Raw genomic sequence first — 14102 nt, 5'->3', positions numbered from 1 at the left:
TTGCATAATATATAAGAAAATATGTATACATATATATGAATGTGTACATATGTATATATGTATATGTACATATATTTGTATTTATGTGTGTATTTATACATACATCAAAGGACTTGTTTTTCTATGTGTGATATATTTTGGAGAATTGAGATATGTTCAAAGTAAAACATTATAGAAAATAAAAAAATAAAAGTGAATTTAAGTGTTTTATTTGCATTTCTTCAAGTACATTAGAGGATACTTCATAACAAAACAGAAATATTTCATCAATCTTTTCTTCCTTCTCAAAATTAGTTGAACCCTTAAATTACTCTTAATGTCTTCATAAATAGCTTAGGAAATAATGTATTTTACCACTGTAACCAATTAAAGGGAAAGTATAGTCAATTCAAGTAACATATAAAATACTTTTGATAAAATTCTATAAATCCTGATATAAAAAAATTTAGATTGTTACAAATAGAAGAAAATATCTTTTATTTGACAAACTACATCCACTAAGACTTAGACCTTTTTAGAAATAAAATGAAAGAACTATTTCCATTAAGTTAAAAGACACAATAAACTTCCCTAATATGACTATTTTTTCAGTATCATCTAGGAGATCCTAGGCACCAAAAAATTATAAGAAATTAGCAAGATGTGGTAATCCATTCATATATTAGATTTTGTTCAACTGGGTAATCATGAATAAATAAAAAGAACATGTTTATCTGGAGTATCTTTTTATTTGTGGTCAGGAAATAGACAAATCACATAGGTGCTTACATGTGCTAAACTGGATGCCACAGAACAAAGCCGGGACATAAATCTAGTAGAACAAAATGTCAACATCCATTATTGCTTGTAGCTTAACATAGAAGTACTGACACTCAGCTAACTCTCAGAGCACAAGCATGTCCTCAGCAAAAAATTATTGAGGGGTCATTGAACCCTTGGAAACTATACCCACAGAAATTTTAAGCCAATTGCTATGACTCATGTGAGAGTTAAGGATTTGAGAACCTCTCATTTGGGAGACACAAAACTGTATGAAATGTAAGAAGGAATAAAAAATGTCACTGCAGAAGGAAGAAATAGAATCTTTATTCTGAGACTGGCAGAATGTATCAGTAATTCATGGATATTTTTGGGGATATGAGTGTGCTTCAAGTCTGAGCCAGCTGTGAAATCATTTAAGTTTTTGTAAGAAATACTGCCCCATTGTCCTGAGTGTAAATTAGAAGGGCTCTGTGTTCTTAAAGAAGAAAGGAGATTAAAATATGCCTTTAGTTCAAGTATATAGAAACATGAATTCAAAATTTATTAACACTACTCAATACATTAAGAGTAAAATTTGTTCAAGATGATGAATTGCTGATAAACATTCAGATTAGAAATAAGCAGACCACAAGAAATGATATGTGTAGGTTTTTGTTCATTGATCAAAATTGTGAACACTTCTTAAGATGGATAATTTTATTTGGTATTCTCGGTAAACCCCTGTGAGGATAAGAAAGTCTACATTTTGAATGGGTGGTAAAGAAGAAAAAGAAAACCTCTCTTTATTAATGTTGGATTTCCAACAAGCAGGCTATTAGTAGAAGCGCTTTACCTTTGGGAAGATCACACACTCACACACACACACAGACTCAACTTAAAAGACTCAAATGATTTCACAAACTGAACATTAGCAGAACTTTAATAATACTTTTGGAAAACTATACTTTAAAGGAAAAAAAAAACAAATAAATCAATATGTTGCCTGGTTTATGCTTGCAATGCTATTTCTTATTATACCTTCCTGACCTCCATAAATCTCCATTTTTGGCTAAAACGTAAAGGAACATAAAGGAATGTTATCACCAAGTACATTGATTTTTCTAGAACTGCTAAAACAAAGTACCACAAAGTGAATGGTTTAAATAGTAGAAATTTATTGGCTCATGGTTCTAGAGGCCTGAAGTCTGTGATCAAGCGATAGGCAGGGTCAGTTCCCTGTGAGGGCTGTGAGGGAGAATCTGTTTCATGCTTCTTCCATAATTTCTGGTGGTTTGCTGGCAATCTTTGATGTTTCTCCACATCTTTGCCAAAACTTATCTCTTATGTTCTTGGTAATAGCCACCCTCTCTGGTATGAGTTGATATCTCATTGTGATTTTGATTTGAGTTATCCTGATGAGTCAGACCAAAAAAAAAAAAAATACAACCACTGCATGATCTCGCTTGTATGTGGAATTGCAAAAAGTTGAACCCATAGGAACAGAGAGTAGAATGGTCATTACCAGGAGTGGGGGCAGATGCTGGTCAAATGGGACAAACTTCAGTTGTAGGACGGATAAGTTGAGAGAAGTTCAGAGGATCTAACATATAGATAGCATGGTGACTTAGCTAACAAGATGGAATTGTATACTTGAAATTTACTTAAATGTTCTCACCACAAAACAAAATGAAACAAAAGGATGACTAGGTGAGGTGATAGGTGTGTTAACTAACTTGATTGTGGTAATCATTTCAGAATATATACATTTAATATCACACTGTACATCTTAAAAATCATGATTTTATTTGTCAATTATACCTCAATAAAAATGTAAAATTTTTTTTTTTTTTTTTTTGTTGAGACAGAGTCTCACTTTGTTGCCCTGGCTAGAGTGAGTGCCATGGCATCAGCCTAGCTCACAGCAACCTCAAACTCCTGGGCTTAAGCAATCCTACTGCCTCAGCCTCCCAAGTAGCTGGGACTACAGACATGCGCCATCATGCCCGGCTAATTTTTTTCTATATATATATATATATATATATATATTTTAGTAGGCCAGATAATTTCTATTTTTTTTAGTAGAGACGGGGTCTCGCTCTTGCTGAGGCTGGTCTTGAACTCCTGACCTCGAGCAATCCACCCGCCTCAGCCTCCCAGAGTGCTAGGATTACAGGCGTGAGCCACCTTGCCCGGTCTGTAAAATTTTTTTAAAAAAGAAAACGTCATTTGGATAAATAATGCAAGGTCTATCTAATACCAATTGTAATAGTTTCCTGTTAGATACAGTTTTTGCAAATTGTTATGAAATTCTTTCTCCATTTATTGCAAAGTAGTATTCATCATAGGAAATTAGTATTTGCTAATCTTTTTACTTTATATACATTTTGGAAATGGAAAGCATAACAAGTCTTTTTTTTTTTTTCTTTCTAATTCATCACAAGATACTAAAGCTGGGATGAGCAAACTCAAATTTTTGATTATTTGTTCATTTATTTATTCAATCACTCAAAAAATGAGTGATTTTTCTAAAAGGCTTTAAAATAGGCACTAGTCCTCTTTCTAAGAAGATTGCAATCTAGTAGCCAATACTCATTCATTCCCCTCCTGTTCATTAGATTAACTAAATGCTTCCTCTTTGTCCTTGTCTCAAAAGGCAAATTCTGTCTTAGAGCTTTAGAGAAAAATCTGTTCAAAAGCTAGGAACTGGTTTTTAGTCAACTCAGCCATTGACTTTTATGGCCCCTAATAGTTTACTCAACCTCTCTGCTTGGTACATTCTCATCCAGATCAGTATTTCTAGGCCTTACTTGCACATTTATATCATCTGAAGGTAGAGAAATAGAGATACAGGTACAGATACAGATAAAGACAGAGATAGAGAACAATCTCTGGGCATAAACCTGAGTATCTGTATTTTTAAAAATCTTGCCAGATTTCTCTGATTGACAGTTGAGAACCACTGGTGTATGGATGGAACAATGCTAATCAATTTAAATAAATATCTCATAATTGTATGTCACCTAGCACATTGGTATGACCATATACTTCCGAGTTATCATTTATAGCTGTGGCTATTTTAATCTACATAACACAGATATCATTAGAATAATTAAAATTGCTTGTGAAGTTACTATTAGAAGATTTCTTTAAAATTAAAAAACATAGCTTGGCTATAATCATCAACATTATGATTAAAAAGGAGAAAAGAAATGCAAATTATGTTTTGGTCCTATAATTGACTACGTAATAACAATGGATTGACTCTGCATGTGCACAGCATAAGGTGACAGAAAATGAGAATGTTACGCCTGAATTCTTTGAGGCAGTTTCTAAGGAATAAGGCACTCTACACACAGACATTACAGTACTTCTCAAAAATAAATAACCTACAAGTCGTCCTTATTCCAAATCCTATTGCCAAGAACCTTTTGACCTTCATATCAGCTCTAAAGTGACTAGCAAATTGGATTACACCACTGGGCATATTTATAGTAGCATTTGATTTTAACTACACAGAATGCACCTGTTTACTTAGACCTGATTTTAATATCAGAGTATCCATGGAAGGCTTAATACAAATCCTTTTAAGAACTCTATTGACAGGCAGAATTTCCCAGTAGAAAAGTTAGTTTAAAAAAATCAAGTCAGCAGAGCAGCAACTACATCGTTTTGCCTTGATTGGGAGAGAAAGAGATTTTGAATTATTCATAGGAGGATTAAAAAAATTTTCAAAAAAATTTGCTAACATAAGAAATTGGTAGTTTTTCATTTAATCAACAAATCATTAAGGAAACTGCAAACCTAGACCCTGACTTTTTACATTAATATGGTCCAGTAGGCTAATATATGAAATCATAGTTAATAACAAACATGACTCCGAAGTGACATTAAGAAGAAATAAAATGAGAAATGAGTAGACTTGTGTATTAAAATACTGTTAAATTATTGATAATAATGTTGAATACATTTAGGTTTGTCAGGTTTTAGTCTGAAACTATTGGTTCTTGGCGTGCTCATGGGAAGAATGACCAGACTCAGCAAAGTTAGGCAAGCATGAAAATGAGGTTCATTGAGAAGAAAAATATAGGATTATAGGGCAAGAGCAAGATATAGGTCTACAGAACATGGTACATACACCATGGTGACAATTGGACCCATTGTCTTGCAGCAGGGCAAGCAAAAGGAAGGGCAAAGAGGGAGAGATTGGCTGTGGTCTTGTGTCTTATTTTATAGTGTCTAGATAGGGACCTCCCTCATGGTTCAGAGGTCACCATGAACCACTTTGATTGGACAGTTGAGAGTCACATGACCTGAGCCTTAACTAAGCATGTGGGTTCTAGGTCACTTTCCAGACTTTATGGTACCCATGTGGCTTGGCCCGTGGGCTAGAGAGTCCTCTGCATTCTTTTGCAGCAGGTGCACCAAATTCTGATTGGTAGATTTGTAGGGTATGCCCTCCTTCCCCAGGTGTGGAGAATTAAGGTTGGGCAGGACCAGGATGGGGGCAACAGCACACACTTTTGTCCTCAGGGGACCCAGAATCCCTCACTGTCTACCTAACAGGTTACTCTTTGCTTTTTTGATATTGTAGTAGCCTTTTAATTTCTCTGACATTTGAATTCCCCCAGAGGGTCATCGTGGCTCTCCATCTGCATATTGTGATATCTTTATTATACTATAAGGAATTTGAATTTTCCAAATCTCATATGATTATAACAATCTTTCATAATAAATCTAAAGAATAAATTTGAATATTTATATTGTGATCAATCTTTTAATTGTTCTGTACTATTGTGAGGCCAAAGCCCATGGCCCCCTGGAGGTTTATTGAAAACCACTGACATGAGGCAGATTGATTAATAAGAGAAAAGGCATACAAATGTATTTAACCCGTATACATAGGAGCCTTCAGAATGAAGCCCCAAAGATATAGGGGAAATTGTCTATTTTTATGTTTAGGTTCAACAAAGTATGGACAGCCATGTACATATATGATTGATCAAACAGGATATGATCTAATGCTAACAGACTGAATGAGGAAACCCACCAAGGCCTATCTTTCTAGATTCTTCTTGTCCTCTCTGAGCACGCATTCCTTCCTTCTGGGGCAAGGCTTTCTCTGAAATGGGGCTCTTACAACCTACAGTCAAACAAGGTAGGTCGGATAATTTCTTCATTGCCAGTTATTACACAGAATAATTTTAGGTTTTATGGCTGGCTTTTCAGAAAAGGGGTTCTGGTGTTTATAATCTGCCTTGGGGAAAAGGGATTCTAATTTCTATGGCTAGCCTCAGGGGAGAATGGGGCTGAGAGACAGAAGAACAGGAGAAGATCAAAGAAAAATTTTTACTTCTGAGACTTTCATTTGGGGTTAGTGTTGTCTGAGCCCCAACATTATCAAATGTAGAAAAAAAATGGTCAATTAATGCAGTCACAAATCTAATACCATACATTCAACTTATCCTCCCTCAACCCATATGTAATTATATTATGTGAAAGAAATCTATATATATGATAAATTTATAAGACCTACAGAAACCTAATGAACATTTTTCTGATTTATTTGTATAGTTAGAATTAATTGGATTCTAAACAATAATATAGATTTAATATGTATTTTTTCACATATAAATGTTACTAGAAATTATATATTATGCAGGAAAGCACTTGATAACAAGCCAAAAACAAAAGCAAAACAGTTAATAGAAGTTGTTGAGGAAGAAATTGGACGTAGACAAAAATATGGCATACGTACTTGATCTTAGTCACTTTTTAATACCACTTCTACTTTTAGTTGTTTGAGTGAAGTAGTAATGTCTCTGGCTTGGGAAACTCATTCTGTGAGTAAACCCTGAATTAGAGTGGTTAAGTGATTTGTTCATAGTCATGATTTTAGAAAGTGGTAATGTTGGAGTTCTGTCCCAGTCATTTGCTTCCTCTCCAAACCTCTTTCTGCTAAAATCCTGTTGCTTTATCCAAATCAAAACCTTAAAGTTTAGCCATATAGGTATATAATTTTTATGACTATTGAAGTAAGTTAGATTTACAAATAGATAATTATGTAATGCCTGGAAATAGGACTTTGACAAATTTTATATGAATGCTTTCTAGTTTGAATCACTGAAATATATTCTTAGGAATTCACTCAGATTGCAAATGGGGCAAAGACATGCACCCTCCTAACGGGTACTGCGGAGCTTCCTAGTTAATAGGAAGCCATAACTGTATATAATATGTGGCTACTGTGTTGTATACCCAATTTTCTTCACCACTATTAAATAATTAATTTTTAAGACTTTCTACTTTTAGAAGGTGCAATATTAACAAGATCATTATTGAGAAAGACCCTGTATGAATCTGAAGCTATATCACTGGCATCACACATTGTAATAGGCAGAGTGACGGCCCACAAAGATGTCTTTACAGTCTTCCCAGGAATCTGTGAATATGTTACCTTCCGTGTGGAATGAGACTTTGCAGATGTGATAAAGTGCCTTGAGATGGCAAGATCATCCTGGCTTTTCTAGTTGGCCCAGTCTAATTGCACAGGTTCTTAAAATCAGAGAATCTTTCCGGGCTGTGGTCAGAAAGGGAGATGTGACTATGGACGAATAGTCAGAGAGATTAAACTTTGTTAGCTGTGATGGAAAATGAGGACCAAGAGTCAAAGAACTTTGGTAGCCTTAAGAAGCTGGAATAAGCAAGGAAATAAATTCTCCCTTATATCCTGTAAAGAGGCATATAACCCTTCTGACTCCTCAATTTTAGGTCAGTGAGACCTATATCAGATTTCTAACCTATAGAACTGTAAGATGATAAATTTGTGTTATTTCAAGCTGCCAAGTTTGTGGCAATTCAATACTTCAGTATAAAAATGATACACACACAAAAGCTTTAACTATTTAAAAATTTTTGTATCTACATTTCAAGGCATTATTACCTTTTAGGCTACAGATTGCCAGTGGACCTTATCACCACTACCCTTTCATCTCTTTATATATCGCTCAGATAAGAAAGTGTGGGATTTAATCAATCCAAGAGCGTACTAAATCTGGGCAAATCCTGCTCTTTGCCATGTGATCAAGGTAATTTTGAAATATAATGTGATTTCTCTTATTTTTTAAAAATGTACAAACCTTGCCTACAAGAAATTGGTGTCTAAATTTGAGAAAAATTATGTTTCCTGTAAAGTGATTTCACTTATTAAATGGCCAATTATGCATAAATTTACATATTTTTATATGATAATTACTATGTGTTTTCCTAGAGCCAATTTAATTTCTTTCAAAATAATTTATTTTTATATGGCCACTAACTGATTACATGTGTGGAGAGTCATAGAATGTGAAACCTCTAAACCTGAATTTCCCAGAATATCTTTCATGAAACCTTCTGTATAAATTATTCTGACACCTTCAAAGAATAATTTACTTTATTTGAATATTTTTGTGTTATTCTAATGTAAAATGAAGAACTAATATGTTGGTTAATTGCAATCATAGATTTTACTCACAAGCATGGATTTATTATGAATGTTGACCTCTGAACACTGTATTATAGAAAAGACAGGAGAGGAGAGAGGGTTTAGGAGAAATATATTTACATACCCAGTTATATATATACTCAAAAACATATACATATACATATATACCTATATATAGTTATCTATATAGGTATTTTAGCTTGTATAATTAGCGGATTTTAAGGCTTGTAATGGTTATCTGAGCAGGGTAACATTGTATAGTCACCACATATTAAATCAATAATGTGGAGCATGTGACAAAACAGAATTTTAAACAAATTTTAAATATATATGGGGAGTTAGCTCTGCATCTCCCCTTTCTGTGCACTTGGATTTTGAAATCATTGTAATTGGAAAAAATTAAAAATGCCTAGCCTTTTCTTTGTAGCTGAAATTTCAGTGCTATGGAGGACAGAGAACAAGAGAGACTTGTTTTTCTGCCTTAACATACCTCTCTCAAGTCCTTTCAATCAATTACAAATAATCAAAATGAGTGATCTCCATGCAATGGTCACTCCACCATGTGTGTACACATGGATTAAAATTTATACAGAAAGTCTATATTTCTTCAATATATCCTACCTTTAAAGACATGTACCTGTGTGCATTTTCTTTTTGGGGGACATTTAATTACAATTTCAGACCTTTGTCCACCACCCGGGATATAATATAGCTAAACAAAAAGAACGAATTCTGATTCCAAAATTAGGGAGTCAATGTTTCTTCCTTAAATTATAATCTAGAGGAAGATGGTACTCTATTTTTTGCTGTATTATTTTGATGTTATTTTAGAATTTATTATTTATGATTGCTTATTACAGTGATTTTTATAATTTTACTTTTATTAAATATCTCGGTAAAAATGTTCCTCAAATTTCAGTGATATATTATGTCAGAGGGCCTTAGATAGGGATTCTGTAATTCATGTTTATCTTGCACACCCAAGCAATAAAGAGATGATACCAAAGGGTACAAAACTATTCTACTAATTTTCTATTGAAAGACATTCAGAGTTTGTTGTGCTTTCTTTTGTCACCATAAACAATGCTGCAAAAACACTCTTGTATATCCAGCATTAAATATCAACACATTTACTTTTGTGGGATAGATCTTGAATCTAGATGCTAGGTCATAGAGCACATACACATTTGAGCTTAAAAAAAAATCAGCATTTTATTTCCTAAGTGTAGCAATTTACAATTGCACAGCAGTATGTAATATTTCTCCAGGTTCCTTAAAATCCCCTAAGAAATACTTTTTACTCTTATAGATCCAGAGTTAGAATTCTAAGATTTCTGCATGTGTGTATTTAATTAAGCAACATTATAATTTTACCCAAAAGGTCAGCACAGTGCCTGGAACTCTATAATTGCACAATCTATTATAGTTAAAATGTTATAATTATGCCAATTGAGGGAAATATAATTTTAATAATAAACACTGAAATTACAAATATACTGCTTATGATACTATCAGGCTTAAGCAAAACAAAATTGGTTGAATATAAAGAGGTCAAGTAAAGAAAAAAAACTCTTATCCTTACTACTAGCTATTACTCACTATGTATTTACCTACATGATGAGTGCAATGTGCACTGTCTGGGGAATGGACACACTTGAAGCTCAGACTCGGGGGGATGCGGAGGGCATGGGCAATATATATAACCTGAACTTTTGTACACCCATAATAAGCTGAAATTTAAAAAAAAAACTGAAAAAAAAAATCAAACAAGGACAATAAAGAGAAAATTACAAAAGGGTTGAAGAAGGAGATGTGTATGTCAGTATTCTGTGGTCAGAGATGTTAGTTGGTGTTTTAGTTCCTTTTGTGCTGCTATAACAGAAAACCTGAGACTGGGTAATTTATAAAGAACAGAAACTTATTTTTAATAGGTCTGAAGTCTGGGAAGCCTATGATCAAGGCACCTGCAGGCTTAGTGTCAAAGGATAATTTAAATTTCTATCAAGTTGGAATGACGATGTGACAAAAGCTTAAGATTCTTTCTAACTTTGTTTTATGGCATCAGTATCCAATATGAAAATCTGATTAGTGATCATGAAACTCTAATGACTAATGATAATGTTTATCGACACTTACCAAGGGCCTCAAAATGATGAAAAATGCATTCAGGATCCATGAAACCATGAAAGCTAGAGGGCTGGCATCATAAAAAGGGCAGGGATTATCTGAAACCTTTGAAGAGACTTTAACTCAGGTTTTTCCATCTTCATATGAACAGAGCACAGCTTTATGATAACACTGAATATAGAGTGGAAGTTCCCTTGGGAAATTAGCTAAGTCAAACCCATTAGTTTGTTCAATTGGCCCTATTTTCTTAGATAAATCACTGGTAATATCACCAGACACATTCTGCTTAAGATAATCTTGACTATAAATAAAAGTGCTACAGTAACTCTCAGTATATTTAAGGTTAAAATTGTCTGAATATGTACTTTATGGACATTCTTATGATGAAAATGGACTATTTAAACATAGCTACTTTGAATCTCATCTATGCTAAAAGGAATTATAACTATTTTGCTCCTTCTAGTTGGCTGTATGTGCACAAGGGCATTTTGTTAATGAAAGAATCATAGATAGAAATCACCTGATGAGAACATCTAGTTTTTGTTTCCATATGAATCTACTGCACTAAATCTCCAAGACAAGAAAGAATGAGCCTCCAAGATTTAAGAAAATATTCAGTTTAAGTTCCAGTATAATTTTTCCAAGTAGATTATTTTTCAGTGCAAAATATCTTTGAAAGCAGCATCAGTTCAACTTCCCTTGGGCTGTTAGATATAACATTAAAGAAAATGTCTGAAAATAAAGCTATTACTTGAATACTACATAGATGTAATGTTTCAAAATTTCCTAAAGCATAGTATAGCTTGAATCCTAAAAATATAAAATACCTTGTTTTAAAATTTTTCATGATTTAGGTATAGGATTTGTCAGCTACTAGACATAAAATACATCATTTCATTGTCTTTCCAAAAGGAGTTCAATGCTTGAGATAAAACCATCCATTAGCCATAGGACCAGGTTTCCTGCACCTAAGGGAAATTAGACAGCAAAACATTGAAAAATCCTGATGTTTATAAACTAAAATCAATTTTTCTCTATTTTTCCTCAAAAATGAAATGCAACAAACAGCCCTGAAATACAAGAAGATCAATTAAATGCATAATATTATTGTGTCACAAATAACTGCATTCCATTGTTCCTTGGCAGAAAGAGGAGTATACTGCAAGTATGTGGAGAAGATACTACTTGAAAACAGAGATTTAAATCTTCAGGCTTTGTTTATGACTCTATAAAATCTTTACACTATTTACTACTCACATTCATAACCAGGAATTTCCTACATAAACTATGGTAACAAAAGTCAACTCACTTCATAGCCAGTTTACATTAAAGAGCAAGAAAAAAATATTAGAATCACTGTACTGCAATCTACAGGTAAAGAGAGTGAGGCCTGGAGATATTATACCTTAATGTGATGCTTCTTTTTAAGAACAGAATTACTTTTAGCTTTCTCCCTTCTAGATATGTATAACAAAGCATCATGCTTCTAAAAGCATGTTAGAAATTCTGTCATAAGTCAGAAAACAGTGCAAACAGAATTAAACTATATTATAGTGGTAATATTTTGGGTCCATCATAGATTGGTTTCGAATCTTTAATCCTTTTACTTTAACTCAGCATGAGGTTGTTGATATATATATCATCCCTGTCTATCCATCCACATCTTTATGTTCATCTATATAGGTATGTATGCATACATAGAGAAATTTATTACATGGGATTGGTTTATACAATTGTGGCAACTGGTTAAGCAAAGTAGAGTCCATAGGGCACTAAAGGAAGGAAAGGAAGCTCAGGAGTAGGTTGAACTCCATGTACATGAGCTGAAACCTGTTTTCCACAAGCAGCAGTCAGGAAGAAAGATCCAGGGGACGGGGGAGCCATCACATATCCAGCAGCTGTTTTGATGTTTGTCCCCAGGAAATGCCTCAAGCTTCTTTTTAAGGCATTTTAATTTACTATATATATATTTATATATCTAATTTATTGTATATATAATAATTCAGGCCAACTTATTAAAAACTCCTTTTTATTTAACTTAAAACTGATTAGAGGCTTTAATTATATCTGCAAAATCATTTTACAGTAGTCCCCGGATTTGCGTTTCATTGAATAATATCCCATATGTTGTCTAGATGGTTTTCTTTGTTTACATAGTGTTGACTGGGTTCTGGGCTGATAAAGCTCTCTAATACATTTGGGGTCTTGACACAATATATTGGCATAAGTTCCTTGATTTCCCTCTCCATAGAGTCCATGTGTGATGTTTTATCCTTTAGAGACTCCGAGTGGTCTTCCCTTCAATTGGCTAGCCTGGGCCTCCTTATAACATGCAAGCTGGGAGCCCAGAAAGAGAAAGTGGAAGGTACAAGTCCTCTTAAGTCCTTAGCTTAAAAGTACCAGACTGTTAACATCTTTCACATTCTTTTAATCAATGTGATAGTCAAGGCTAGCCCAGATTTGAAGCGAAGAAAATAGGCCCCACTTCTGGAAAGGAAGAACATGGCATCCGTATTTGTAGAGAACCTGTCACATTATACCTTCTGGCATAAACAAGTCACAATATTCCCACATGCAAAATCCACATACCCCCCTCTCAAGAATCCAGTATCTCATGCAATTGCACTATAATGATGTAAATCATATCTTGATATAGATGAGGCTCCTTGAGTATGTTTATTCTTCTTCTAAAGACCTGTAAACTAAAGTCCATGTTAACTTTCCCATATACAACCAATGTGTAAAGGTGACATGGAGTCAGAAAAAGTCACTTCCATGCCTTTCCACAATAGGGGCTAACTGAAGTCTCATTGCAATCAGTGGCTTATAGCAATTCTGAAATCTAGCCAAGCATGTATTCCAGGGGTGACTACTTCAAAGGCATGGAGTGTTCCTTGATTAAGGTATATGTACATCATCTTGGATTAGTTCCCTAATCAAACGTTTGTCTTGGCTCTTTGTTAAACTCTCTTGCATTTTGGTTTTACCTTCTAAAATATCTTTCATTTACAAAAGAAACATAACATATTTCCAGCTGAATAGTTTGCTCAATCTCCCTTGTGTCCACAAATAGTTGGGTGCCCAGGAGCCTTTTTCCGTTTCGAACTCCCTCCAACTATTTTAGTACAAGCTGATGGTGCTTTTGGCAATACAATTCCCTGAAATCTTTCTGGAACTGCTGTACAACAAACTGTCATCCTCTCCATTAGAAAAAGCCACACCTATAAATCTCTTTGATATAGATTCCTCTCTACTTTGAAATGAGAAACAGAGCTTAAATATTTTTGAGGCGGTCTTAACAAAGGGCTGTATAGACACACTATTGATTGGATTTTGACTCATCAGCATCCTAAATTTTATCTTTGCCCTGAGACAATTTCTCACTTTTAGAAACTTTGTCAGCTTAACATACTAGGAATGAGAAACATACTCCAATCTAGCAAATCTTTGTTTAGAAATATTTTCTTGAATTCTGCATCAAAGTGGAATTATTTCTTATTTAACTCTTTCTTTTCATTTACTTTAAGATAAACAATAAAAAGCCAATTGGAACTTTTACAATTCTACCTGGATATCACCTTGGACTAATCCACAAGTTCATTACATTTTTTATATTCCTGGTTATTACTGGTGATAGGATTGCAAAATTCTGGCAACCCTATGGTAAATAGATTGGCCTTTTTTCAGCTTCCAATAACAATTTTCTCACTAATCTTCTAGACTTCCCTAACATTCTCTTTCAACCTCCCAG

The sequence above is a fragment of the Lemur catta genome, chromosome 12 (assembly GCF_020740605.2).
Source record: "Lemur catta isolate mLemCat1 chromosome 12, mLemCat1.pri, whole genome shotgun sequence".
NCBI classification, from domain to species: domain Eukaryota; kingdom Metazoa; phylum Chordata; class Mammalia; order Primates; family Lemuridae; genus Lemur; species Lemur catta.
Note: the sequence above shows the minus strand (reverse complement) of the source record.